Below are 21,780 nucleotides of genomic sequence, written 5' to 3' on the forward strand. Positions count from 1 at the left end.
TAGGTCTAAAATTAGACTTATTCCGACGGGGCTTGGATGAAAATTCATTGTCGTCATTGGACAACGCGCGTTTTTCACCCCCAAAAGGCTGTTTGTCCGCCACCGGTATCTCGTCATTCAAGAAAGCAACCTGTCTGGTGCTACCTGCGTTGTCCTTTGGTATGGAATCTTCAACAATAATGGGGGTATTGCGTTGAGGGCAATTACGGGCCGTATGACCTTGTGTTTTACAAGCAAAACAGATAAAATTGGGACACTCACGGTAAATGTGGTCCGAAGCCAGACACCCCGTACATACCCGGCTCTGTTTTTCATGTTGGACTTCATAAAAACTCTCCACTCCCAACAAATCGCGAATCTTGATGCGATAAGGGAGAGCCGGGACCTTCTCAGGGAGGGCCAAATGTATTCGACGTACCCCTGTATAAAGATTTTTCTTATTCTTAAGCCAAATTATTTCACTTTTAAGCTCACAGCCCATAGACTGTAATTTCTCCTTCAAACATTCATCGGTAACGATTTCAGGCATACCAAAGAAAGAAGCAGTAATCACCTTCACGGCAACATTCGACACTGCAAAAACTATTCCTCCTACCTCCACTCCTTCAGCAACGCACGCTTCGGCATCACTCGCCGAAACAAAAGTAGCGTAAAACCCACCGTCCGAGGGAACAACGGACGTAACAGCATCCAAACCAAAGGTCTTCTGGATAGCAACGTGAACGGCATCTTCGGAAACAGCGGCGTCATAGCAGGTTATAAAATTAGTACGTTTTAATAAATCCATCCTGGCTCTCGCCCGAGAAACCAGGAGGAAAAACAAAGTTAAAAACCAAGGGAAATGTAATATTAAGAAAACTATAAATTAATGTAAAATAATGGGGAAAATGGCGAAACCGAGGCGGAAGAAAGCGGAGCGAAAAATTAACGAACCGCCTAGGTCAAGAGTCAGCAGAGCTCTCCCCCGACTGACGCGCTGCCATCTGCGCTATCGAGGCTGTTGACGGCATATGAAACGAAAAACCAAATATCTTGGGAAATAATGTCACCCAAATAAAACAGAGATGCCCCGTGTGAGGATTGAACTCATGACCTTCAGATTATGACACTGACGCGCTGCCATCTGCGCTATCGAGGCTGTTGACGGCATATGAAACGAAAAACCAAATATTTTGGGAAATAATGTCACCCAAAAAAAACGGAGATGCCCCGAGTGAGGATTGAACTCACGACCTTCAGATTATGAGACTGACGCGCTGCCATCTGCGCTATCGGGGCGGTTATTACCATATGAAACGACAACCAAATATCTTAGGAAATAATGTCACCCAAATAAAACAGAGATGCCCCGAGTGAGGATTGAACTCACGACCTTCAGATTATGAGACTGACGCGCTGCCATCTGCGCTATCGAGGCTGTTGACGGAATTTGAAACGAAAAACCAAATATTTTGGGAAATAATGTCACCCAAATAAAACGGAGATGCCCCGAGTGAGGATTGAACCCACGACCTTCAGATTATGAGACTGACGCGCTGCCTTCTGCGCTATCGAGGCTGTTGACGGCATATGAAACGAAAAACCAAATATTTTGGGAAATAATGTCACCCAAAAAAAACGGAGATGCCCCGAGTGAGGATTGAACTCACGACCTTCAGATTATGACACTGACGCGCTTCCATCTGCGCTATCGAGGCTGTTGACGGCATATGAAACGAAAAACCAAATATTTTGGGAAATAATGTCACCCAAAAAAAACGGAGATGCCCCGAGTGAGGATTGAACTCACGACCTTCAGATTATGACACTGACGCGCTGCCATCTGCGCTATCGAGGCTGTTGACGGCATATGAAACGAAAAACCAAATATTTTGGGAAATAATGTCACCCAAAAAAAACGGAGATGCCCCGAGTGAGGATTGAACTCACGACCTTCAGATTATGACACTGACGCGCTGCCATCTGCGCTATCGAGGCTGTTGACGGCATATGAAACGAAAAACCAAATATTTTGGGAAATAATGTCACCCAAAAAAAACGGAGATGCCCCGAGTGAGGATTGAACTCACGACCTTCAGATTATGAGACTGACGCGCTGCCATCTGCGCTATCGGGGCGGTTATTACCATATGAAACGACAACCAAATATCTTAGGAAATAATGTCACCCAAATAAAACAGAGATGCCCCGAGTGAGGATTGAACTCACGACCTTCAGATTATGAGACTGACGCGCTGCCATCGGCGCTATCGAGGCTGTTGACGGCATATGAAACGAAAAACCAAATATCTTGGGAAATAATGTCACCCAAATAAAACAGAGATTCCCCGAGTGAGGATTGATTCACGACCTTCAGATTATGACACTGACGCGCTGCCATCTGCGCTATCGAGGCTGTTGACGGAATTTGAAACGAAAAACCAAATATTTTGGGAAATAATGTCACCCAAATAAAACGGAGATGCCCCGAGTGAGGATTGAACCCACGACCTTCAGATTATGAGACTGACGCGCTGCCATCTGCGCTATCGAGGCTGTTGACGGCGTATGAAACGAAAAACCAAATATCTTGGGAAATAATGTCACCCAAATAAAACAAAGATGCCCCGAGTGAGGATTGTACTCACGACCTTCAGATTATGACACTGACGCGCTGCCATCTGCGCTATCGAGGCTGTTGACGGTAGATGAAACGAAAAACCAAATATCTTGGGAAATAATGTCACCCATATATAACGGAGATGCCCCGAGTGAGGATTGAACTCACGACCTTCAGATTATGACACTGACGCGCTGCCATCTGCGCTACCGAGGCTGTTGACGGTAGATGAAACGAAAAACCAAATATCTTGGGAAATAATGTCACCCATTTAAAACCGAGATGCCCCGAGTGAGGATTGATTCACGACCTTCAGATTATGACACTGACGCGCTGCCATCTGCGCTATCGAGGCTGTTGACGGCATTTGAAACGAAAACCCAAATATCTTGGGAAATAAAGTCACGCAAATAAAACGGAGATGCCCTGAGTGAGGATTGAACTCTAGACCTTCAGATTATAAGACTAACGCACTGCCATCTGCGCTATCGAGGCGGTTTTTAACAAATGAAACGGCAACCAAATATCTTGGGAAATAATGTCAACCAAATAAAACGGAGATGCCCCGAGTGAGGATTGAACTCACGACCTTCAGATTATGACACTGACGCGCTGCCATCTGCGCTATCGAGGCTGTTGACGGCATATGAAACGAAAAACCAAATATTTTGGGAAATAATATCACCCAAATAAAACGGAGATGCCCCGAGTGAGGATTGAACTCACGACCTTCAGATTATGAGACTGACGCGCTGCCATCTGCGCTATCGGGGCGGTCATTAACATGTGAAACGACAACCAAATATCTGGGGAAATAATGTCACCCATATAAAACTGAGATGCCCCGAGTGAGGATTGAACTCACGACCTTCAGATTATGAGACTGACGCGCTGCCATCTGCGCTATCGGGGCGGTTAATAACCTATGAAACGACAACCAAATATCTTGGAAAATTATGTCACCCAAATAAAACGGAGATGCCCCGAGTGAGGATTGAACTCACGACCTTCAGATTATGAGACTGACGCGCTGCCATCTTCGCTATCGAGGCGGCTTATGACATACGAAACGACAACTAAATATCTTGGGAAATAATGTCATCGAAATAAAACGGAGATGCCCCGAGTGAGGATTGAACTCACGACCTTCAGATTATGAGACTGACGCGCTGCCATCTGCGCTATCGGGGCAGTTAATAACCTATGAAACGACAACCAAATATCTTGGGAAATTATGTCACCCATATAAAACGGAGATGCCCCGAGTGAGGATTGAACTCACCTCCTTCAGATTATGAGACTGACGCGCTGCCATCTGCGCTATCGAGGCTGTTGACGACAGGTGAAACGAAAAACCAAATATCTTGGGAAATAATGTCACCGATATAAAACGGAGACGCCCCGAGTGAGGATTGAACTCACGACCTTCAGATTATGAGACTGACGCGCTGCCATCTGCGCTATCGAGGCGGTTAACGGCAAATGAAAAGAAAACCAAATATCTTGGGAAATAATGTCATCGAAATAAAACGGAGATGCCGCGAGTGAGGATTGAACTCACGACCTTTAGATTATGAGACTGACGCGCTGCCATCTGCGCTATCGGGGCGGTTATTAACCTATGAAACGACAACCAAATATCTTGGGAAATTATGTCACCCATATAAAACGGAGATGCCCCGAGTGGGGATTGAACTCACGACCTTCAGATTATGAGACTGACGCGCTGCCTTCTGCGCTATCGAGGCAGTTGACGGCATATGAAACGAAAAACCAAATATCTTGGGAAATAATGTCTCCCAAATAAAACGGAGATGCCCCGAGTGAGGATTGAACTCACGACCTTCAGATTATGAGACTGACGCGCTGCCATCTGCGCTATCAAGGCAGTTGACAGTATATGAAACGAAAAACCAAATATCTTGGGAAATAATGTCACCCAAATAAAACGGATATCCCCCGAGTGAGGATTGAACTCACGACCTTCAGATTATGAGACTGACGCGCTGCCATCTGCGCTATCGGGGCGGTCATTAACATGTGAAACGACAACCAAATATCTGGGGAAATAATGTCACCCATATAAAACTGAGATGCCCCGAGTGAGGATTGAACTCACGACCTTCAGATTATGAGACTGACGCGCTGCCATCTGCGCTATCGGGGCGGTTAATAACCTATGAAACGACAACTAAATATCTTGGGAAATAATGTCATCGAAATAAAACGGAGATGCCCCGAGTGAGGATTGAACTCACGACCTTCAGATTATGAGACTGACGCGCTGCCATCTGCGCTATCGGGGCAGTTAATAACCTATGAAACGACAACCAAATATCTTGGGAAATTATGTCACCCATATAAAACGGAGATGCCCCGAGTGAGGATTGAACTCACCTCCTTCAGATTATGAGACTGACGCGCTGCCATCTGCGCTATCGAGGCTGTTGACGACAGGTGAAACGAAAAACCAAATATCTTGGGAAATAATGTCACCGATATAAAACGGAGACGCCCCGAGTGAGGATTGAACTCACGACCTTCAGATTATGAGACTGACGCGCTGCCATCTGCGCTATCGAGGCGGTTAACGGCAAATGAAAAGAAAAACCAAATATCTTGGGAAATAATGTCATCGAAATAAAACGGAGATGCCGCGAGTGAGGATTGAACTCACGACCTTTAGATTATGAGACTGACGCGCTGCCATCTGCGCTATCGGGGCGGTTATTAACCTATGAAACGACAACCAAATATCTTGGGAAATTATGTCACCCATATAAAACGGAGATGCCCCGAGTGGGGATTGAACTCACGACCTTCAGATTATGAGACTGACGCGCTGCCTTCTGCGCTATCGAGGCAGTTGACGGCATATGAAACGAAAAACCAAATATCTTGGGAAATAATGTCTCCCAAATAAAACGGAGATGCCCCGAGTGAGGATTGAACTCACGACCTTCAGATTATGAGACTGACGCGCTGCCATCTGCGCTATCAAGGCAGTTGACAGTATATGAAACGAAAAACCAAATATCTTGGGAAATAATGTCACCCAAATAAAACGGATATCCCCCGAGTGAGGATTGAACTCACGACCTTCAGATTATGAGACTGACGCTATGCCGTCTGCGCTATCGAGGCGGTTGACGGCATATGAAACGAAAAACCGAATATTTTGGGAAATAATGTCACCCAAATAAAACGGAGATGCCCCGAGTGAGGATTGAACTCACGCCCTTCAGATTATGAGACTGACGCGCTGCCATCAGCGCTACCGAGGCAGTTGACGGCATGTGAAACGAAAAACCGAATATTTTGGGAAATAATGTCACCCAAATAAAACGGAGATGCCCCGAGTGAGGATTGAACTCACGCCCTTCAGATTATGAGACTGACGCGCTGCCATCAGCGCTATCGAGGCAGTTGACGGCATGTGAAACGAAAAACCAAATATCTTGGGAAATAATGTCACCCAAATAAAACGGAGATGCCCCGAGTGGGGATTGAACTCACGACCTTCAGATTATGAGACTGACGCGCTGCCATCTGCGCTATCGGGGCGGTTATTAACAGATGAAACGACAACCAAATATCTTAGGAAATGATGTCACCCAATTAAAACAGAGATGCGCCGAGTGAGGATTGAACTCACGACCTTCAGATTATGAGACTGACGCGCTGCCATCTGCGCTATCAAGGCAATTGACAGTAAATGAAACGAAAAACCAAATATCTTGGGAAATAATGTCACCCAAATAAAACGCAGATGCCCCGAGTGAAGATTGAACTCACGACCTTCAGATTATGAGAATGACGCGCTGCCATCTGCGCTATCGGGGCGGTTATTAACAGATGAAACGACAACCAAATATCTTAGGAAATGATGTCACCCAAATAAAACGCAGATTCCCCGAGTGAGGATTGAACTCACGACCTTCAGATTATGAGACTGACGCGCTGCCATCTGCGCTATCAAGGCAATTGACAGTAAATGAAACGAAAAACCAAATATCTTGGGAAATAATGTCACCCAAATAAAACAGAGATGCCCCGAGTGAGGATTGAACTCACGACCTTCAGATTATGAGACTGACGCGCTGCCATCTGCGCTATCGAGGATGTTGACGGCATATGAAACGAAAAACCGAATATTTTGGGAAATAATGTCACCCAAATAAAACGGAGATGCCCCGAGTGAGGATTGAACTCACGAACTTCAGTTTATGAGACTGACGCGCTGCCATCTGCGCTATCTAGGCTGTTGACGACAGGTGAAACGAAAAACCAAATATCTTGGGAAATAATGTCACCCATATAAAACGGAGACGCCCCGAGTGAGGATTGAACTCACGACCTTCAGATTATGAGACTGACGCGCTGCCATCTGCGCTATCGAGGCGGTTAACGGCAAATGAAAAGAAAAACCAAATATCTTGGGAAATAATGTCACCCATATAAAACGGAGACGCCCCGAGTGAGGATTGAACTCACGACCTTCAGATTATGAGACTGACGCGCTGCCATCTGCGCTATCGAGGCGGTTAACGGCAAATGAAAAGAAAAACCAAATATCTTGGGAAATAATGTCATCGAAATAAAACGGAGATGCCGCGAGTGAGGATTGAACTCACGACCTTTAGATTATGAGACTGACGCGCTGCCATCAGCGCTATCGAGGCAGTTGAGGGCATGTGAAACGAAAAACCAAATATCTTGGGAAATAATGTCACCCATATAAAACGGAGATGCCCCGAGTTAGGATTGAACTCACGACCTTCAGATTATGAGACTGACGCGCTGCCATATGCGCTATCGGGGCGGTTAATAACTTATGAAACGACAACCAAATATCTTGGGAAATAATGTCAACCAAATAAAACGGAGACGCCCCGAGTGAGGATTGAACTCACGACCTTCAGATTATGAGACTGACGCGCTGCCATCTGCGCTATCGAGGCGGTTAACGGCAAATGAAAAGAAAAACCAAATATCTTGGGAAATAATGTCATCGAAATAAAACGGAGATGCCGCGAGTGAGGATTGAACTCACGACCTTCAGATTATGAGACTGACGCGCTGCCATCTGCGCTATCGAGGCGGTTAACGGCAAATGAAAAGAAAAACCAAATATCTTGGGAAATAATGTCATCGAAATAAAACGGAGATGCCGCGAGTGAGGATTGAACTCACGACCTTCAGATTATGAGACTGACGCGCTGCCATATGCGCTATCGGGGCGGTTAATAACTTATGAAACGACAACCAAATATCTTGGGAAATAATGTCAACCAAATAAAACGGAGATGCCCCGAGTGAGGATTGAACTCACGACCTTCAGATTATGAGGATGACACGCTGCCATCTGCGCTATCGAGGCGGTTAACGGCAAATGAAACGAAAAACCAAATATCTTGGGAAATAATGTCACCCAAATAAAACGGAGATGCCCCGAGTGAGGATTGAACTCACGACCTTTAGATTATGACACTGACGCGCTGCCATCTGCGCTATCGAGGCTGTTGACGGCATGTGAAACGAAAAACCAAATATCTTGGGAAATAATGTCACCCAAATAAAACGGAGATGCCCCGAGTGAGGCTTGAACTCCCGACCTTCAGATTATGAGACTGACGCGCTACCATCTGTGCTATCGAGGCAGTTCACGGCATATGAAACGAAAAACCAAATATCTTGGGATATAATGTCACCCAAATAAAACCGAGGTGCCCCGAGTGGGGATTGAACTCACGACCTTCAGATTATGAGACTGACGCGCTGCCATCTGCGCTATCGAGGCAGTTGACGGCATATGAAACGAAAAACAAAATATCTTGGGAAATAATGTCACCCAAATAAAACGCAGATGCCCCGAGTGAGGATTGAACTCACGACCTTCAGATTATGATACTGGCGCGCTGCCATCTGCGGTATCGAGGTGGTTGACGGAACTTGAAACGAAAAACCAATCATATTGGGCGATAATTTCACCCAAATAAAACGGAGATGCCCCGAGTGAGGATTGAACTCACGACCTTCAGATTATGAGACTGACGCGCTGCCATCTGCGCTATCGAGGCTGATGACGGCATATGAAACGAAAAAAAAATATTTTGGGAAATAATGTCACCCAAATAAAACGGAGATCCCCCGAGTGAGGATTGAACTCACGCCCTTCAGATTATGAGACTGACGCTATGCCATCTGCGCTATCGAGGCGGTTGACGGCATATGAAACGAAAAACGGAATATTTTGGGAAATAATGTCACCCAAATAAAACGGAGATGCCCCGAGTGAGGATTGAACTCACAACCTTCAGATTATGAGACTGACGCGCTGCCATCTGCGCTTTCGGGGCGGTTAATAACCTATGAAACGACAACCAAATATTTTGGGAAATTATGTCACCCAAATAAAACGGAGATGCCCCGAGTGAGGATTGAACTCACGACCTTCAGATTATGAGACTGACGCGCTGCCATCTGCGCTATCGAGGCAGTTGACGGCATATGAAACGAAAAACCAAATATCTTGGGAAATAATGCCACCCAAATAAAGAGGAGGTGCCCCGAGCGAGGATTGAACTCACGACCTTCAGATTATGAGACTGACGCGCTGCCATCTGCGCTATCGAGGCAGTTGACGGCATATGAAACGAAAAACCAAATATCTTAGGAAATAATGTCACCCAAATAAAACGGAGATGCCCCGAGTGGGGATTGAACTCACGACCTTCAGGTTATGAGTCTGGCGCGCTGCCATCTGTGGTATCGAGGTGGTTGACGGCACTTGAAACGAAAAACCAATCATATTGGGCGATAATTTCACCCAAATAAAACGGAGATGCCCCGAGTGAGGATTGAACTCACGACCTTCAGATTACGAGACTGACGCGCTGCCATTTGCGCTATCGAGGCAGTTGACAGCATATGAAACGAAAAACCAAATATCTTGGGAAATAATGCCACCCAAATAAAGAGGAGGTGCCCCGAGTGAGGATTGAACTCACGACCTTCAGATTATGAGACTGACGCGCTGCCATCTGCGCTATCGAGGCAGTTGACGGCATCTGAAACGAAAAACCAAATATCTTGGGAAATAATGTCACCCAAATAAAACGGAGATGCCCCAAGTGAGGATTGAACTCACGACCTTCAGATTATGAGACAGACGCGCTGCCATCTGCGCTATCGAGGCAGTTGACGGCATATGAAACGAAAAACCAAATATCTTGGGAAATAATGTCACCCAAATAAAACGGAGATGCCCCAAGTGAGGATTGAACTCACGACCTTCAGATTATGAGACTGACGCGCTGCCATCTGCGCTATCCAGTCTGTTGACGGCATATGAAACGAAAAACCAAATATTTTGGGAAATAATGTCACCCAAATAAAACGGAGATGCCCCGAGTGAGGATTGAACTCACGACCTTCAGATTATGAGACTGACGCGCTGCCATCTGCGCTATCGAGGCAGTTGACGGTTAATGAAACGAAAAACCAAATATCTTGGGAAATAATGTCACCCAAATAAAACGGAGATGCCCCAAGTGAGGATTGAACTCACGACCTATAGATTATGAGACTGACGCGCTGCCATCTGCGCTATCGAGGCAGTTGACAGCATATGAAACGAAAAACCAAATATCTTGGGAAATAATGCCACCCAAATAAAGAGGAGGTGCCCCGAGTGAGGATTTAACTCACGACCTTCAGATTATGAGACTGACGCGCTTTTTTTTTAATTATATCATTAAAAAAATACACGACGCGTGTATGGTACAAAAAGCGAAATGCAACAAGATAATAGAACAAGAAAAAAATACGAAGTAACATTTGAAAAATCGGTCGCGAAAAAGAACATCGATAAAGAAAGAACAACGAGTAGATAATATTGATTAAACAATAGTGAGAAATAAAAAAATTAAGCAACGTATCAAACACTATTAGGCAGTACATGTTGTAGAAAGAATTCATGAACAAAAATAGGCTAAATTAGATATTAAACAGCAGTAAAGACGATTAAGAAGAAATAAATTAACGAAAAAAAAAACTCCTTATTGAAAATGAGAAGCAAAGGCTTAGAACCGACAGAACACAGAAAAGGCCGCAAAACATTAAGAAAATCCAACACCATTAATTTGTAACTTATACTTTGAAACCGTAATCATCCGGGATCACAAAGTCCTTATACAGAGGACTGGTAACAGGCTGACCCTGATACCGACACGCCCGAGCAAAAAATTCGTTCTCTGAAGATGGCGGCCAAGCAACCTCCTTAGGCCACCACTCAGGCCGGCGATGACCCTTGAAAGGGTACAGACGCATAGCAACGGGAACCCTTTGAACCTTCGTAGCAGAGCCAGAAGAAGAAGACAGCTTCTGACCGACATCGCCATCGCTTGACGACAGCGAATGCTTAGCACTCCGACGCGGATCAGACTTGACACCGGCATCGACGATGGAAGATTCACCGCTACCGGCCCGGACCGGAGAACCTTGAGGAATAGCGACTGAGGCAGGATCGACGACCATCGCTTCACCGTCACCACCACCGCCAGACGCCGCTTCTAAATCACGGGATGCCATCCGGGGCCATAAAGGACACTCCCGAACAACATGTCCCTGCTTCTGGCACTTAAAGCACTTGAAATCAGGACAATGGCGATAAATATGGTCAGGAGAATAACACTTATTACATATTTTCAACTGAGAATCATGTCGGACAGCGTAAAACTTCTCTCGACCAACAGCATCGGCAACTCGTAAGCGATATGGTAATGATGACAGATTCTCAGGTAAGGTAACACGAACGGTACGAAGTCCGCAATAGAATGATGCCTTTTTATGCCACACAAGCGGACCCTTGATTTCACAGCCAAGCGACGTTAATTTGGATAAAACGGCTTCATCAGTCACAAACTCCGGTAAGTCCGAAAAGGCGACAGTCACAGTCTTCGCAGAAACGCTTGAAATTTCATATATCTCACCATCAATATCCAAGCCCGAATCTATAACGCCCTCGACATCGGCCAAAGTCTTCAAGGTGAGAATGTAACCTCCCTCATCACAGACAACTAAAGCAGAAGCACAATCGAGACCAAAGTTCGCAATCACCGCCGTAGACACAACTTCAAAACTTGGTAGATTTCGTTTAAAATCAATAAAAAACGATCTCTTGAATGCGTCCATCCTGGGTAGAAACACCCAGGAGGGATTACCAAATTAATAAATTAACAACTATTGAATTAAATGCACGAATAATAACCGAAATAAAAATAAATTGGCAAAAAACCCCGCTTAGGCTTAGCGCGACGAAAACACGGAGTGCAAAATCGAACGACCTGCACTCTCCAAAAGCTCCGATTATGAGACTGACGCGCTGCCATCTGCGCTATCGAGGCAGTTGACGGCATATGAAACGAAAAACCAAATATCTTAGGAAATAATGTCACCCAAATAAAACGGAGATGCCCCGAGTGGGGATTGAACTCACGACCTTCAGGTTATGAGTCTGGCGCGCTGCCATCTGTGGTATCGAGGTGGTTGACGGCACTTGAAACGAAAAACCAATCATATTGGGCGATAATTTCACCCAAATAAAACGGAGATGCCCCGAGTGAGGATTGAACTCACGACCTTCAGATTATGAGACTGACGCGCTGCCATCTGCGCTATCGAGGCAGTTGACAGCATATGAAACGAAAAACCAAATATCTTGGGAAATAATGCCACCCAAATAAAGAGGAGGTGCCCCGAGTGAGGATTGAACTCACGACCTTCAGATTATGAGACTGACGCGCTGCCATCTGCGCTATCGAGGCAGTTGACGGCATATGAAACGAAAAACCAAATATCTTGGGAAATAATGTCACCCAAATAAAACGGAGATGCCCCAAGTGAGGATTGAACTCACGACCTATAGATTATGAGACTGACGCGCTGCCATCTGCGCTATCCAGTCTGTTGACGGCATATGAAACGAAAAACCAAATATTTTGGGAAATAATGTCACCCAAATAAAACGGAGATGCCCCGAGTGAGGATTGAACTCACGACCTTCAGATTATGAGACTGACGCGCTGCCATCTGCGCTATCGAGGTAGTTGACGGCATATGAAACGAAAAACCAAATATCTTGGGAAATAATGCCACCCAAATAAAGAGGAGGTGCCCCGAGTGAGGATTGAACTCACGACCTTCAGATTATGAGACTGAGGCGCTGCCATCTGCGCTATCCAGTCTGTTGACGGCATATGAAACGAAAAACCAAATATCTTGGGAAATAATGTCACCCAAATGAAACGGAGATGCTCCAAGTGAGGATTGAACTCACGACCTATAGATTATGAGACTGACGCGCTGCCATCTGCGCTATCGAGGCAGTTGACAGCATATGAAACGAAAAACCAAATATCTTGGGAAATAATGCCACCCAAATAAAGAGGAGGTGCCCCGAGTGAGGATTTAACTCACGACCTTCAGATTATGAGACTGACGCGCTGCCATCTGCGCTATCGAGGCAGTTGACGGCATATGAAACGAAAAACCAAATATCTTAGGAAATAATGTCACCCAAATAAAACGGAGATGCCCCGAGTGGGGATTGAACTCACGACCTTCAGGTTATGAGTCTGGCGCGCTGCCATCTGTGGTATCGAGGTGGTTGACGGCACTTGAAACGAAAAACCAATCATATTGGGCGATAATTTCACCCAAATAAAACGGAGATGCCCCGAGTGAGGATTGAACTCACGACCTTCAGATTATGAGACTGACGCGCAGCCATCTGCGCTATCGAGGCAGTTGACAGCATATGAAACGAAAAACCAAATATCTTGGGAAATAATGCCACCCAAATAAAGAGGAGGTGCCCCGAGTGAGGATTGAACTCACGACCTTCAGATTGTGAGACTGACGCGCTGCCATCTGCGCTATCGAGGCAGTTGACGGCATATGAAACGAAAAACCAAATATCTTGGGAAATAATGTCACCCAAATAAAACGGAGATGCCCCAAGTGAGGATTGAACTCACGACCTATAGATTATGAGACTGACGCGCTGCCATCTGCGCTATCCAGTCTGTTGACGGCATATGAAACGAAAAACCAAATATTTTGGGAAATAATGTTACCCAAATAAAACGGAGATGCCCCGAGTGAGGATTGAACTCACGACCTTCAGATTATGAGACTGACGCGCTGCCATCTGCGCTATCGAGGTAGTTGACGGCATATGAAACGAAAAACCAAATATCTTGGGAAATAATGCCACCCAAATAAAGAGGAGGTGCCCCGAGTGAGGATTGAACTCACGACCTTCAGATTATGAGACTGACGCGCTGCCATCTGCGCTATCCAGTCTGTTGACGGCATATGAAACGAAAAACCAAATATCTTGGGAAATAATGTCACCCAAATAAAACGGAGATGCCCCAAGTGAGGATTGAACTCACGACCTATAGATTATGAGACTGACGCGCTGCCATCTGCGCTATCGAGGCAGTTGACAGGATATGAAACGAAAAACCAAATATCTTGGGAAATAATGCCACCCAAATAAAGAGGAGGTGCCCCGAGTTAGGATTGAACTCACGACCTTCAGATTATGAGACTGACGCGCTGCCATCTGCGCTATCGAGGCAGTTGACGGCATATGAAACGAAAAACCAAATATCTTAGGAAATAATGTCACCCAAATAAAACGGAGATGCCCCGAGTGGGGATTGAACTCACGACCTTCAGGTTATGAGTCTGGCGCGCTGCCATCTGCGGTATCGAGGTGGTTGACGGCACTTGAAACGAAAAACCAATCATATTGGGCGATAATTTCACCCAAATAAAACGGAGATGCCCCGAGTGAGGATTGAACTCACGACCTTCAGATTATGAGACTGACGCGCTGCCATCTGCGCTATCGAGGCAGTTGACAGCATATGAAACGAAAAACCAAATATCTTGGGAAATAATGCCACCCAAATAAATAGGAGGTGCCCCGAGTTAGGATTGAACTCACGACCTTCAGATTATGAGACTGACGCGCTGCCATCTGCGCTATCGAGGCTGTTGACGGCATATGAAACGAAAAACCAAAAATTTTGGGAAATAATGTCACCCAAATAAAACGGAGATTCCCCGAGTGATGATTGAACTCACGACCTTCAGATTATGAGACTGACGCGCTTTTTTTTTTCTTTTTTTTTTTCTTTATTTATATCATTAAAAAAATACACGACGCGTGTATGGTACAAAAAGCGAAATGCACCAAGATAATAGAACAAGGAAAAAAATACAAAGTAATATTTGATAAATCGGTCGCGAAAATGAACATCGATAAAGAAAGAAAAACGATTAGATAATATTGATTAAACAATAGCGAGAAATAAAAAAAAATTAAAGCAACGTATCAAACACTATCAGGCAGTACATGTTGTAGAAATAATTCATGAACAAAAATAGGCATTAGTAGATATTAAACAGCATTAAAGACGTTTAAGAAGAAATAAATTAACGAAAAAACACTCCTTATTGAAAATGGGAAGCAAAGGCTTAGAACCGGCGATGACCCTCGAAAGGGACCAGAGGCATTTTAGATGGAACTTTCTTTACTTTCGGAGCAGAGCCAGAAGAAGACATTTTCTTTCCGAAATCACCATCACTAGACGACAACGAATGCTTAGCACTCCGACGCGGATCAGACTTGAGACCGGCGCCGACGACTGAAGACTCACCGCCACCAGCCCGGACCGAAGAACCTTGAGGAATAGCGACTGAGACAGGATCAACGACCATCGCGTCACCGGCCGCACCACCGACAGCCGCCGTATCAGAGTCGCGGGACGCCATACGCGGCCAAAGTGGACACTCCCGAACAACATGACCCTGCTTCTCGCACTTGAAGCACTTGAAATCCGGACAATTGCGATAAATATGGTCAGGAGAATAACATTTATTACATATTTTCAACTGAGAATCATGTCGGACAGCGTAAAACTTCTCCCGACCAACAGCATCGGCAACTCGTAAGCGATATGGTAATGATGACAGACTCTCAGGTAAGGTAACACGAACGGTACGAAGTCCGCAATAGAATGATGCCTTTCTATGCCAAACAAGCGGACCCTTGATTTCACAGCCAAGCGACGTTAATTTGGATAAAACGGCTTCATCAGTCACAAACTCAGGTAAGTCCGAAAAGGCGACAGTCACCGTCTTCGCAGAAACGCTTGAAATGTCATATATCTCACCGTCAATATCCAAGCCCGAATCAATAACGCCCTCGACATCGGCCAAAGTCTTCAAGGTGAGAATGTAACCACCCTCATCACAGACAACTAAAGCAGATGCACAATCGAGACCAAAGTTCGCAATCACCGCCGTAGACACAACTTCAAAACTTGGTAGATTTCGTTTAAAATCAATAAAAACCGATCTCTTGAATGCGTCCATCCTGGGTAGAAACACCCAGGAGGGCTTACCAAATTAATAAATTAACAACTATAGATTTAAATGCACGAATAATAACCGAAAGAAAAATAAATTGGTAAAATACCCCGCTTAGGCTTAGAGCGACGAAAACACGGAGCGCAAAATCGAACGACCTGCACTCTCCAAAAGCTCGAACGCAACCCCCAGACTGACGCGCTGCCATCTGCGCTATCGAGGCAGTTCACGGCATATGAAACGAAAAACCAAATATCTTGGGAAATAATGTCACCCAAATAAAACGGAGATGCCCCGAGTGGGGATTGAACTCACGACCTTCAGATTATGAGACTGACGCACTGCCATCTGCGCTATCGAGGCAGTTGACGGCATATGAAACGAAAAACAAAATATCTTGGGAAATAATGTCACCCAAATAAAACGCAGATGCCCCGAGTGAGGTTTGAACTCACGACCTTCAGATTATGATACTGGCGCGCTGCCATCTGCGGTATCGAGGTGGTTGACGGCACTTGAAACGAAAAACCAATCATATTGGGCGATAATTTCACCCAAATAAAACGGAGATGCCCCGAGTGAGGATTGAACTCACGACCTTCAGATTATGAGACTGACGCGCTGCCATCTGCGCTATCGAGGCAGTTGACAGCATATGAAACGAAAAACCAAACATCTTGGGAAATAATGCCACCCAAATAAAGCGGAGGTGCCCCGAGTGAGGATTGAACTCACGACCTTCAGATTATGAGACTGACGCGCTGCCATCTGCGCTATCGAGGCAGTTGACGGCATATGAAACGAAAAACCAAATATCTTGGGAAATAATGTCACCCAAATAAAACGGAGATGCCCCGAGTGAGGATTGAACTCAAGACCTTCAGGTTATGAGTCTGGCGCGCTGCCATCTGCGGTATCGAGGTGGTTGACGGTATATGAAACGAAAAACAAAATATCTTGGGAAATAATGTCACCCAAATAAAACGCAGATGCCCCGAGTGAGGTTTGAACTCACGACCTTCAGATTATGATACTGGCGCGCTGCCATCTGCGGTATCGAGGTGGTTGACGGCACTTGAAACGAAAAACCAATCATATTGGGCGATAATTTCACCCAAATAAAACGGAGATGCCCCGAGTGAGGATTGAACTCACGACCTTCAGATTATGAGACTGACGCGCTGCCATCTGCGCTATCGAGGCAGTTGACAGCATATGAAACGAAAAACCAAACATCTTGGGAAATAATGCCACCCAAATAAAGCGGAGGTGCCCCGAGTGAGGATTGAACTCACGACCTTCAGATTATGAGACTGACGCGCTGCCATCTGCGCTATCGAGGCAGTTGACGGCATATGAAACGAAAAACCAAATATCTTGGGAAATAATGTCACCCAAATAAAACGGAGATGCCCCAAGTGAGGATTGAACTCACGACCTATAGATTATGAGACTGACGCGCTGCCATCTGCGCTATCGAGGCAGTTGACAGGATATGAAACGAAAAACCAAATATCTTGGGAAATAATGCCACCCAAATAAAGAGGAGGTGCCCCGAGTTAGGATTGAACTCACGACCTTCAGATTATGAGACTGACGCGCTGCCATCTGCGCTATCGAGGCAGTTGACGGCATATGAAACGAAAAACCAAATATCTTAGGAAATAATGTCACCCAAATAAAACGGAGATGCCCCGAGTGGGGATTGAACTCACGACCTTCAGGTTATGAGTCTGGCGCGCTGCCATCTGCGGTATCGAGGTGGTTGACGGCATATGAAACGAAAAACCAAATATCTTGGGAAATAATGTCACCCAAATAAAACGGAGATGCCCCGAGTGAGGATTGAACTCACGACCTTCAGGTTATGAGTCTGGCGCGCTGCCATCTGCGGTATCGAGGTGGTTGACGGCATATGAAACGAAAAACAAAATATCTTGGGAAATAATGTCACCCAAATAAAACGCAGATGCCCCGAGTGAGGTTTGAACTCACGACCTTCAGATTATGATACTGGCGCGCTGCCATCTGCGGTATCGAGGTGGTTGACGGCACTTGAAACGAAAAACCAATCATATTGGGCGATAATTTCACCCAAATAAAACGGAGATGCCCCGAGTGAGGATTGAACTCACGACCTTCAGATTATGAGACTGACGCGCTGCCATCTGCGCTATCGAGGCAGTTGACAGCATATGAAACGAAAAACCAAACATCTTGGGAAATAATGCCACCCAAATAAAGCGGAGGTGCCCCGAGTGAGGATTGAACTCACGACCTTCAGATTATGAGACTGACGCGCTGCCATCTGCGCTATCGAGGCAGTTGACGGCATATGAAACGAAAAACCAAATATCTTGGGAAATAATGTCACCCAAATAAAACGGAGATGCCCCAAGTGAGGATTGAACTCACGACCTATAGATTATGAGACTGACGCGCTGCCATCTGCGCTATCGAGGCAGTTGACAGGATATGAAACGAAAAACCAAATATCTTGGGAAATAATGCCACCCAAATAAAGAGGAGGTGCCCCGAATTAGGATTGAACTCACGACCTTCAGATTATGAGACTGACGCGCTGCCATCTGCGCTATCGAGGCAGTTGACGGCATATGAAACGAAAAACCAAATATCTTAGGAAATAATGTCACCCAAATAAAACGGAGATGCCCCGAGTGGGGATTGAACTCACGACCTTCAGGTTATGAGTCTGGCGCGCTGCCATCTGCGGTATCGAGGTGGTTGACGGCACTTGAAACGAAAAACCAATCATATTGGGCGATAATTTCACCCAAATAAAACGGAGATGCCCCGAGTGAGGATTGAACTCACGACCTTCAGATTATGAGACTGACGCGCTGCCATCTGCGCTATCGAGGCAGTTGACAGCATATGAAACGAAAAACCAAATATCTTGGGAAATAATGCCACCCAAATAAATAGGAGGTGCCCCGAGTTAGGATTGAACTCACGACCTTCAGATTATGAGACTGACGCGCTGCCATCTGCGCTATCGAGGCTGTTGACGGCATATGAAACGAAAAACCAAAAATTTTGGGAAATAATGTCACCCAAATAAAACGGAGATGCCCCGAGTGAGGATTGAACTCACGACCTTCAGATTATGAGACTGACGCTATGCCATCTGCGCTATCGAGGCGGTTAACGGCAAATGAAACGAAAAACCAAATATCTTGGGAAATAATGTCACCTAAGTAAATCGGAGATGCCCCGAGTGAGGATTGAACTCACGACCTTCAGATTATGAGACTGACGCTCTGCCATCTGCGCTATCGAGGCGGCTGACGGCAAATGAAACGAAAAACCAAATATCTTGGGAAATAATGTCACCCAAATGAAGCGGAGATGCCCAGAGTGAGGATTGAACTCACGACCTTCAGATTATGAGACTGACGCGCTGCCATCTGCGCTATCGGGTCGGTTATTAACATATGAAACGACAACCAAATATCTTAGGAAATGATGTCACCCAATTAAAACAGAGATGCCCCGAGTGAGGGTTGAACTCACGACCTTCAGATTATGAGACTGACGCTATGCCATCTGCGCTATCGAGGCGGTTAACGGCAAATGAAACGAAAAACCAAATATCTTGGGAAATAATGTCACCTAAGTAAATCGGAGATGCCCCGAGTGAGGATTGAACTCACGACCTTCAGATTATGAGACTGACGCGCTGCCATCTGCGCTATCGAGGCAGTTGACAGCATATGAAACGAAAAACCAAACATCTTGGGAAATAATGCCACCCAAATAAAGCGGAGGTGCCCCGACTGAGGATTGAACTCACGACCTTCAGATTATGAGACTGACGCGCTGCCATCTGCGCTATCGGGTCGGTTATTAACATATGAAACGACAACCAAATATCTTAGGAAATGATGTCACCCAAATAAAACGGAGATGCCCCGAGTGCGGATTGAACTCACGACCTTCAGATTATGAGACTGACGCGCTGCCATCTGCGCTATCCAGGCTGTTGACCGCATATGAAACGAAAAACCAAATATTTTGGGAAATAATGTCACCCAAATAAAACAGAGATGCCCCGAGTAAGGATTGAACTCACGACCTTCAGATTATCAGACTGACGCGCTGCCATCTGCGCTATCAAGGCTGTTGACCGCATATGAAACGAAAAACCAAATATTTTGGGAAATAATGTCACCCAAATAAAACAAAGATGCCCCGAGTAAGGATTGAACTCACGACCTTCAGACTATGAGACTGACGCGCTGCCATCTGCGCTATCAAGGCAGTTGACAGTATATGAAACGAAAAACCAAATATCTTGGGAAATAATGTCACCCAAATAAAACGGAGATGCCCCGAGTGAGGATTGAACTCACGCCCTTCAGATTATGAGACTGGCGCACTGCCATCTGCGGTATCGAGGTGGTTGACGGCACTTGAAACGAAAAATCAATCATATTGGGCGATAATTTCACCCAAATAAAACGGAGATGCCCCGAGTGAGGATTGAACTCACGACCTTCAGATTATGAGACTGACGCTCTGCCATCTGCGCTATCGAGGCGGCTGACGGCAAATGAAACGAAAAACCAAATATCTTGGGAAATAATGTCACCCAAATGAAGCGGAGATGCCCAGAGTGAGGATTGAACTCACGACCTTCAGATTATGAGACTGGCGCACTGCCATCTGCGGTATCGAGGCGGCTGACGGCAAATGAAACGAAAAACCAAATATCTTGGGAAATAATGTCACCCAAATGAAGCGGAGATGCCCCGAGTGAGGATTGAACTCACGACCTTCAGATTATGAGACTGACGCTCTGCCATCTGCGCTATCGAGGCGGCTGACGGCAAATGAAACGAAAAACCAAATATCTTGGGAAATAATGTCACCCAAATGAAGCGGAGATGCCCAGAGTGAGGATTGAACTCACGACCTTCAGATTATGAGACTGACGCTATGCCATCTGCGCTATCGAGGCGGTTAACGGCAAATGAAACGAAAAACCAAATATCTTGGGAAATAATGTCACCTAAGTAAATCGGAGATGCCCCGAGTGAGGATTGAACTCACGACCTTCAGATTATGAGACTGACGCTCTGCCATCTGCGCTATCGAGGCGGCTGACGGCAAATGAAACGAAAAACCAAATATCTTGGGAAATAATGTCACCCAAATGAAGCAGAGATGCCCAGAGTGAGGATTGAACTCACGACCTTCAGATTATGAGACTGACGCGCTGCCATCTGCGCTATCGGGTCGGTTATTAACATATGAAACGACAACCAAATATCTTAGGAAATGATGTCACCCAATTAAAACAGAGATGCCCCGAGTGAGGGTTGAACTCACGACCTTCAGATTATGTCACTGACGCGCTGCCATCTGCACTATCGAGGCTGTTGACGGCATATGAAACGACAACCAAATATCTTAGGAAATAATGTCAACCAAATAAAACGGAGATGCCCCGAGTGCGGATTGAACTCACGACCTTCAGATTATGAGACTGACGCGCTGCCATCTGCGCTATCCAGGCTGTTGACCGCATATGAAACGAAAAACCAAATATTTTGGGAAATAATGTCACCCAAATAAAACAGAGATGCCCCGAGTAAGGATTGAACTCACGACCTTCAGATTATGAGACTGACGCGCTGCCATCTGCGCTATCAAGGCTGTTGACCACATATGAAACGAAAAACCAAATATCTTGGGAAATAATGTCAACCAAA

The 21,780-nt window shown here is 45.6% G+C and overlaps 70 non-coding genes across 70 annotated transcripts; all 70 read right to left on the reverse strand.

Annotated features, from left to right (window-relative positions):
- Positions 1-1,205: 1,205 nt before the first annotated feature.
- On the reverse strand, positions 1,206-1,278 carry TRNAM-CAU (transfer RNA methionine (anticodon CAU)). The gene has a single exon. It is a non-coding gene; the product is annotated as a tRNA-Met (tRNA).
- A 66-nt stretch (positions 1,279-1,344) lies between these two features.
- Positions 1,345-1,417, reverse strand: TRNAM-CAU (transfer RNA methionine (anticodon CAU)). Its single transcript has one exon. It is a non-coding gene; the product is annotated as a tRNA-Met (tRNA).
- Positions 1,418-1,484: 67 nt separating this feature from the next.
- TRNAM-CAU (transfer RNA methionine (anticodon CAU)) lies at positions 1,485-1,557 on the reverse strand. The gene has a single exon. It is a non-coding gene; the product is annotated as a tRNA-Met (tRNA).
- A 67-nt stretch (positions 1,558-1,624) lies between these two features.
- TRNAM-CAU (transfer RNA methionine (anticodon CAU)) lies at positions 1,625-1,697 on the reverse strand. The gene has a single exon. It is a non-coding gene; the product is annotated as a tRNA-Met (tRNA).
- A 67-nt stretch (positions 1,698-1,764) lies between these two features.
- TRNAM-CAU (transfer RNA methionine (anticodon CAU)) lies at positions 1,765-1,837 on the reverse strand. Its single transcript has one exon. It is a non-coding gene; the product is annotated as a tRNA-Met (tRNA).
- A 67-nt stretch (positions 1,838-1,904) lies between these two features.
- Positions 1,905-1,977, reverse strand: TRNAM-CAU (transfer RNA methionine (anticodon CAU)). Its single transcript has one exon. It is a non-coding gene; the product is annotated as a tRNA-Met (tRNA).
- A 67-nt stretch (positions 1,978-2,044) lies between these two features.
- TRNAM-CAU (transfer RNA methionine (anticodon CAU)) lies at positions 2,045-2,117 on the reverse strand. The gene has a single exon. It is a non-coding gene; the product is annotated as a tRNA-Met (tRNA).
- Positions 2,118-2,183: 66 nt separating this feature from the next.
- TRNAM-CAU (transfer RNA methionine (anticodon CAU)) lies at positions 2,184-2,256 on the reverse strand. Its single transcript has one exon. It is a non-coding gene; the product is annotated as a tRNA-Met (tRNA).
- Positions 2,257-2,462: 206 nt separating this feature from the next.
- Positions 2,463-2,535, reverse strand: TRNAM-CAU (transfer RNA methionine (anticodon CAU)). Its single transcript has one exon. It is a non-coding gene; the product is annotated as a tRNA-Met (tRNA).
- Positions 2,536-2,742: 207 nt separating this feature from the next.
- On the reverse strand, positions 2,743-2,815 carry TRNAM-CAU (transfer RNA methionine (anticodon CAU)). Its single transcript has one exon. It is a non-coding gene; the product is annotated as a tRNA-Met (tRNA).
- A 345-nt stretch (positions 2,816-3,160) lies between these two features.
- Positions 3,161-3,233, reverse strand: TRNAM-CAU (transfer RNA methionine (anticodon CAU)). Its single transcript has one exon. It is a non-coding gene; the product is annotated as a tRNA-Met (tRNA).
- A 67-nt stretch (positions 3,234-3,300) lies between these two features.
- Positions 3,301-3,373, reverse strand: TRNAM-CAU (transfer RNA methionine (anticodon CAU)). The gene has a single exon. It is a non-coding gene; the product is annotated as a tRNA-Met (tRNA).
- Positions 3,374-3,439: 66 nt separating this feature from the next.
- On the reverse strand, positions 3,440-3,512 carry TRNAM-CAU (transfer RNA methionine (anticodon CAU)). Its single transcript has one exon. It is a non-coding gene; the product is annotated as a tRNA-Met (tRNA).
- A 66-nt stretch (positions 3,513-3,578) lies between these two features.
- On the reverse strand, positions 3,579-3,651 carry TRNAM-CAU (transfer RNA methionine (anticodon CAU)). The gene has a single exon. It is a non-coding gene; the product is annotated as a tRNA-Met (tRNA).
- A 66-nt stretch (positions 3,652-3,717) lies between these two features.
- On the reverse strand, positions 3,718-3,790 carry TRNAM-CAU (transfer RNA methionine (anticodon CAU)). Its single transcript has one exon. It is a non-coding gene; the product is annotated as a tRNA-Met (tRNA).
- A 66-nt stretch (positions 3,791-3,856) lies between these two features.
- TRNAM-CAU (transfer RNA methionine (anticodon CAU)) lies at positions 3,857-3,929 on the reverse strand. The gene has a single exon. It is a non-coding gene; the product is annotated as a tRNA-Met (tRNA).
- A 67-nt stretch (positions 3,930-3,996) lies between these two features.
- Positions 3,997-4,069, reverse strand: TRNAM-CAU (transfer RNA methionine (anticodon CAU)). Its single transcript has one exon. It is a non-coding gene; the product is annotated as a tRNA-Met (tRNA).
- A 205-nt stretch (positions 4,070-4,274) lies between these two features.
- Positions 4,275-4,347, reverse strand: TRNAM-CAU (transfer RNA methionine (anticodon CAU)). Its single transcript has one exon. It is a non-coding gene; the product is annotated as a tRNA-Met (tRNA).
- A 67-nt stretch (positions 4,348-4,414) lies between these two features.
- On the reverse strand, positions 4,415-4,487 carry TRNAM-CAU (transfer RNA methionine (anticodon CAU)). The gene has a single exon. It is a non-coding gene; the product is annotated as a tRNA-Met (tRNA).
- Positions 4,488-4,554: 67 nt separating this feature from the next.
- On the reverse strand, positions 4,555-4,627 carry TRNAM-CAU (transfer RNA methionine (anticodon CAU)). Its single transcript has one exon. It is a non-coding gene; the product is annotated as a tRNA-Met (tRNA).
- A 66-nt stretch (positions 4,628-4,693) lies between these two features.
- On the reverse strand, positions 4,694-4,766 carry TRNAM-CAU (transfer RNA methionine (anticodon CAU)). Its single transcript has one exon. It is a non-coding gene; the product is annotated as a tRNA-Met (tRNA).
- Positions 4,767-4,832: 66 nt separating this feature from the next.
- TRNAM-CAU (transfer RNA methionine (anticodon CAU)) lies at positions 4,833-4,905 on the reverse strand. The gene has a single exon. It is a non-coding gene; the product is annotated as a tRNA-Met (tRNA).
- A 66-nt stretch (positions 4,906-4,971) lies between these two features.
- On the reverse strand, positions 4,972-5,044 carry TRNAM-CAU (transfer RNA methionine (anticodon CAU)). The gene has a single exon. It is a non-coding gene; the product is annotated as a tRNA-Met (tRNA).
- Positions 5,045-5,111: 67 nt separating this feature from the next.
- Positions 5,112-5,184, reverse strand: TRNAM-CAU (transfer RNA methionine (anticodon CAU)). Its single transcript has one exon. It is a non-coding gene; the product is annotated as a tRNA-Met (tRNA).
- A 206-nt stretch (positions 5,185-5,390) lies between these two features.
- TRNAM-CAU (transfer RNA methionine (anticodon CAU)) lies at positions 5,391-5,463 on the reverse strand. The gene has a single exon. It is a non-coding gene; the product is annotated as a tRNA-Met (tRNA).
- Positions 5,464-5,530: 67 nt separating this feature from the next.
- Positions 5,531-5,603, reverse strand: TRNAM-CAU (transfer RNA methionine (anticodon CAU)). Its single transcript has one exon. It is a non-coding gene; the product is annotated as a tRNA-Met (tRNA).
- Positions 5,604-5,810: 207 nt separating this feature from the next.
- On the reverse strand, positions 5,811-5,883 carry TRNAM-CAU (transfer RNA methionine (anticodon CAU)). The gene has a single exon. It is a non-coding gene; the product is annotated as a tRNA-Met (tRNA).
- A 67-nt stretch (positions 5,884-5,950) lies between these two features.
- On the reverse strand, positions 5,951-6,023 carry TRNAM-CAU (transfer RNA methionine (anticodon CAU)). The gene has a single exon. It is a non-coding gene; the product is annotated as a tRNA-Met (tRNA).
- A 67-nt stretch (positions 6,024-6,090) lies between these two features.
- Positions 6,091-6,163, reverse strand: TRNAM-CAU (transfer RNA methionine (anticodon CAU)). The gene has a single exon. It is a non-coding gene; the product is annotated as a tRNA-Met (tRNA).
- A 485-nt stretch (positions 6,164-6,648) lies between these two features.
- TRNAM-CAU (transfer RNA methionine (anticodon CAU)) lies at positions 6,649-6,721 on the reverse strand. The gene has a single exon. It is a non-coding gene; the product is annotated as a tRNA-Met (tRNA).
- Positions 6,722-6,928: 207 nt separating this feature from the next.
- On the reverse strand, positions 6,929-7,001 carry TRNAM-CAU (transfer RNA methionine (anticodon CAU)). Its single transcript has one exon. It is a non-coding gene; the product is annotated as a tRNA-Met (tRNA).
- A 67-nt stretch (positions 7,002-7,068) lies between these two features.
- Positions 7,069-7,141, reverse strand: TRNAM-CAU (transfer RNA methionine (anticodon CAU)). Its single transcript has one exon. It is a non-coding gene; the product is annotated as a tRNA-Met (tRNA).
- Positions 7,142-7,487: 346 nt separating this feature from the next.
- Positions 7,488-7,560, reverse strand: TRNAM-CAU (transfer RNA methionine (anticodon CAU)). Its single transcript has one exon. It is a non-coding gene; the product is annotated as a tRNA-Met (tRNA).
- A 67-nt stretch (positions 7,561-7,627) lies between these two features.
- On the reverse strand, positions 7,628-7,700 carry TRNAM-CAU (transfer RNA methionine (anticodon CAU)). The gene has a single exon. It is a non-coding gene; the product is annotated as a tRNA-Met (tRNA).
- Positions 7,701-8,326: 626 nt separating this feature from the next.
- TRNAM-CAU (transfer RNA methionine (anticodon CAU)) lies at positions 8,327-8,399 on the reverse strand. Its single transcript has one exon. It is a non-coding gene; the product is annotated as a tRNA-Met (tRNA).
- Positions 8,400-8,606: 207 nt separating this feature from the next.
- TRNAM-CAU (transfer RNA methionine (anticodon CAU)) lies at positions 8,607-8,679 on the reverse strand. The gene has a single exon. It is a non-coding gene; the product is annotated as a tRNA-Met (tRNA).
- A 206-nt stretch (positions 8,680-8,885) lies between these two features.
- Positions 8,886-8,958, reverse strand: TRNAM-CAU (transfer RNA methionine (anticodon CAU)). The gene has a single exon. It is a non-coding gene; the product is annotated as a tRNA-Met (tRNA).
- A 66-nt stretch (positions 8,959-9,024) lies between these two features.
- On the reverse strand, positions 9,025-9,097 carry TRNAM-CAU (transfer RNA methionine (anticodon CAU)). The gene has a single exon. It is a non-coding gene; the product is annotated as a tRNA-Met (tRNA).
- A 67-nt stretch (positions 9,098-9,164) lies between these two features.
- TRNAM-CAU (transfer RNA methionine (anticodon CAU)) lies at positions 9,165-9,237 on the reverse strand. The gene has a single exon. It is a non-coding gene; the product is annotated as a tRNA-Met (tRNA).
- Positions 9,238-9,444: 207 nt separating this feature from the next.
- TRNAT-CGU (transfer RNA threonine (anticodon CGU)) lies at positions 9,445-9,517 on the reverse strand. The gene has a single exon. It is a non-coding gene; the product is annotated as a tRNA-Thr (tRNA).
- Positions 9,518-9,584: 67 nt separating this feature from the next.
- On the reverse strand, positions 9,585-9,657 carry TRNAM-CAU (transfer RNA methionine (anticodon CAU)). Its single transcript has one exon. It is a non-coding gene; the product is annotated as a tRNA-Met (tRNA).
- Positions 9,658-9,724: 67 nt separating this feature from the next.
- Positions 9,725-9,797, reverse strand: TRNAM-CAU (transfer RNA methionine (anticodon CAU)). The gene has a single exon. It is a non-coding gene; the product is annotated as a tRNA-Met (tRNA).
- Positions 9,798-10,004: 207 nt separating this feature from the next.
- On the reverse strand, positions 10,005-10,077 carry TRNAM-CAU (transfer RNA methionine (anticodon CAU)). Its single transcript has one exon. It is a non-coding gene; the product is annotated as a tRNA-Met (tRNA).
- Positions 10,078-12,213: 2,136 nt separating this feature from the next.
- On the reverse strand, positions 12,214-12,286 carry TRNAM-CAU (transfer RNA methionine (anticodon CAU)). The gene has a single exon. It is a non-coding gene; the product is annotated as a tRNA-Met (tRNA).
- A 67-nt stretch (positions 12,287-12,353) lies between these two features.
- Positions 12,354-12,426, reverse strand: TRNAM-CAU (transfer RNA methionine (anticodon CAU)). The gene has a single exon. It is a non-coding gene; the product is annotated as a tRNA-Met (tRNA).
- A 207-nt stretch (positions 12,427-12,633) lies between these two features.
- Positions 12,634-12,706, reverse strand: TRNAM-CAU (transfer RNA methionine (anticodon CAU)). Its single transcript has one exon. It is a non-coding gene; the product is annotated as a tRNA-Met (tRNA).
- Positions 12,707-13,053: 347 nt separating this feature from the next.
- TRNAM-CAU (transfer RNA methionine (anticodon CAU)) lies at positions 13,054-13,126 on the reverse strand. The gene has a single exon. It is a non-coding gene; the product is annotated as a tRNA-Met (tRNA).
- A 207-nt stretch (positions 13,127-13,333) lies between these two features.
- TRNAM-CAU (transfer RNA methionine (anticodon CAU)) lies at positions 13,334-13,406 on the reverse strand. The gene has a single exon. It is a non-coding gene; the product is annotated as a tRNA-Met (tRNA).
- A 67-nt stretch (positions 13,407-13,473) lies between these two features.
- Positions 13,474-13,546, reverse strand: TRNAV-CAC (transfer RNA valine (anticodon CAC)). Its single transcript has one exon. It is a non-coding gene; the product is annotated as a tRNA-Val (tRNA).
- Positions 13,547-13,753: 207 nt separating this feature from the next.
- On the reverse strand, positions 13,754-13,826 carry TRNAM-CAU (transfer RNA methionine (anticodon CAU)). The gene has a single exon. It is a non-coding gene; the product is annotated as a tRNA-Met (tRNA).
- Positions 13,827-14,173: 347 nt separating this feature from the next.
- On the reverse strand, positions 14,174-14,246 carry TRNAM-CAU (transfer RNA methionine (anticodon CAU)). The gene has a single exon. It is a non-coding gene; the product is annotated as a tRNA-Met (tRNA).
- Positions 14,247-14,453: 207 nt separating this feature from the next.
- Positions 14,454-14,526, reverse strand: TRNAM-CAU (transfer RNA methionine (anticodon CAU)). Its single transcript has one exon. It is a non-coding gene; the product is annotated as a tRNA-Met (tRNA).
- A 67-nt stretch (positions 14,527-14,593) lies between these two features.
- On the reverse strand, positions 14,594-14,666 carry TRNAM-CAU (transfer RNA methionine (anticodon CAU)). The gene has a single exon. It is a non-coding gene; the product is annotated as a tRNA-Met (tRNA).
- A 1,669-nt stretch (positions 14,667-16,335) lies between these two features.
- On the reverse strand, positions 16,336-16,408 carry TRNAM-CAU (transfer RNA methionine (anticodon CAU)). Its single transcript has one exon. It is a non-coding gene; the product is annotated as a tRNA-Met (tRNA).
- Positions 16,409-16,615: 207 nt separating this feature from the next.
- Positions 16,616-16,688, reverse strand: TRNAM-CAU (transfer RNA methionine (anticodon CAU)). The gene has a single exon. It is a non-coding gene; the product is annotated as a tRNA-Met (tRNA).
- Positions 16,689-16,755: 67 nt separating this feature from the next.
- TRNAM-CAU (transfer RNA methionine (anticodon CAU)) lies at positions 16,756-16,828 on the reverse strand. The gene has a single exon. It is a non-coding gene; the product is annotated as a tRNA-Met (tRNA).
- Positions 16,829-17,175: 347 nt separating this feature from the next.
- TRNAM-CAU (transfer RNA methionine (anticodon CAU)) lies at positions 17,176-17,248 on the reverse strand. Its single transcript has one exon. It is a non-coding gene; the product is annotated as a tRNA-Met (tRNA).
- Positions 17,249-17,315: 67 nt separating this feature from the next.
- TRNAM-CAU (transfer RNA methionine (anticodon CAU)) lies at positions 17,316-17,388 on the reverse strand. Its single transcript has one exon. It is a non-coding gene; the product is annotated as a tRNA-Met (tRNA).
- A 207-nt stretch (positions 17,389-17,595) lies between these two features.
- Positions 17,596-17,668, reverse strand: TRNAM-CAU (transfer RNA methionine (anticodon CAU)). Its single transcript has one exon. It is a non-coding gene; the product is annotated as a tRNA-Met (tRNA).
- A 487-nt stretch (positions 17,669-18,155) lies between these two features.
- TRNAM-CAU (transfer RNA methionine (anticodon CAU)) lies at positions 18,156-18,228 on the reverse strand. Its single transcript has one exon. It is a non-coding gene; the product is annotated as a tRNA-Met (tRNA).
- Positions 18,229-18,295: 67 nt separating this feature from the next.
- Positions 18,296-18,368, reverse strand: TRNAM-CAU (transfer RNA methionine (anticodon CAU)). Its single transcript has one exon. It is a non-coding gene; the product is annotated as a tRNA-Met (tRNA).
- Positions 18,369-18,855: 487 nt separating this feature from the next.
- Positions 18,856-18,928, reverse strand: TRNAM-CAU (transfer RNA methionine (anticodon CAU)). Its single transcript has one exon. It is a non-coding gene; the product is annotated as a tRNA-Met (tRNA).
- A 67-nt stretch (positions 18,929-18,995) lies between these two features.
- Positions 18,996-19,068, reverse strand: TRNAM-CAU (transfer RNA methionine (anticodon CAU)). Its single transcript has one exon. It is a non-coding gene; the product is annotated as a tRNA-Met (tRNA).
- Positions 19,069-19,275: 207 nt separating this feature from the next.
- TRNAM-CAU (transfer RNA methionine (anticodon CAU)) lies at positions 19,276-19,348 on the reverse strand. The gene has a single exon. It is a non-coding gene; the product is annotated as a tRNA-Met (tRNA).
- A 346-nt stretch (positions 19,349-19,694) lies between these two features.
- TRNAM-CAU (transfer RNA methionine (anticodon CAU)) lies at positions 19,695-19,767 on the reverse strand. The gene has a single exon. It is a non-coding gene; the product is annotated as a tRNA-Met (tRNA).
- Positions 19,768-20,113: 346 nt separating this feature from the next.
- Positions 20,114-20,186, reverse strand: TRNAI-GAU (transfer RNA isoleucine (anticodon GAU)). Its single transcript has one exon. It is a non-coding gene; the product is annotated as a tRNA-Ile (tRNA).
- A 347-nt stretch (positions 20,187-20,533) lies between these two features.
- Positions 20,534-20,606, reverse strand: TRNAM-CAU (transfer RNA methionine (anticodon CAU)). Its single transcript has one exon. It is a non-coding gene; the product is annotated as a tRNA-Met (tRNA).
- A 207-nt stretch (positions 20,607-20,813) lies between these two features.
- Positions 20,814-20,886, reverse strand: TRNAM-CAU (transfer RNA methionine (anticodon CAU)). The gene has a single exon. It is a non-coding gene; the product is annotated as a tRNA-Met (tRNA).
- A 207-nt stretch (positions 20,887-21,093) lies between these two features.
- On the reverse strand, positions 21,094-21,166 carry TRNAM-CAU (transfer RNA methionine (anticodon CAU)). Its single transcript has one exon. It is a non-coding gene; the product is annotated as a tRNA-Met (tRNA).
- Positions 21,167-21,651: 485 nt separating this feature from the next.
- On the reverse strand, positions 21,652-21,724 carry TRNAM-CAU (transfer RNA methionine (anticodon CAU)). The gene has a single exon. It is a non-coding gene; the product is annotated as a tRNA-Met (tRNA).
- Between the last annotated feature and the right edge of the window lie 56 nt (positions 21,725-21,780).

Source organism: Leiobunum rupestre, chromosome 2 (genome assembly GCF_980474605.1).
Source record: "Leiobunum rupestre chromosome 2, qqLeiRupe1.1.hap1, whole genome shotgun sequence".
NCBI classification, from domain to species: domain Eukaryota; kingdom Metazoa; phylum Arthropoda; class Arachnida; order Opiliones; family Sclerosomatidae; genus Leiobunum; species Leiobunum rupestre.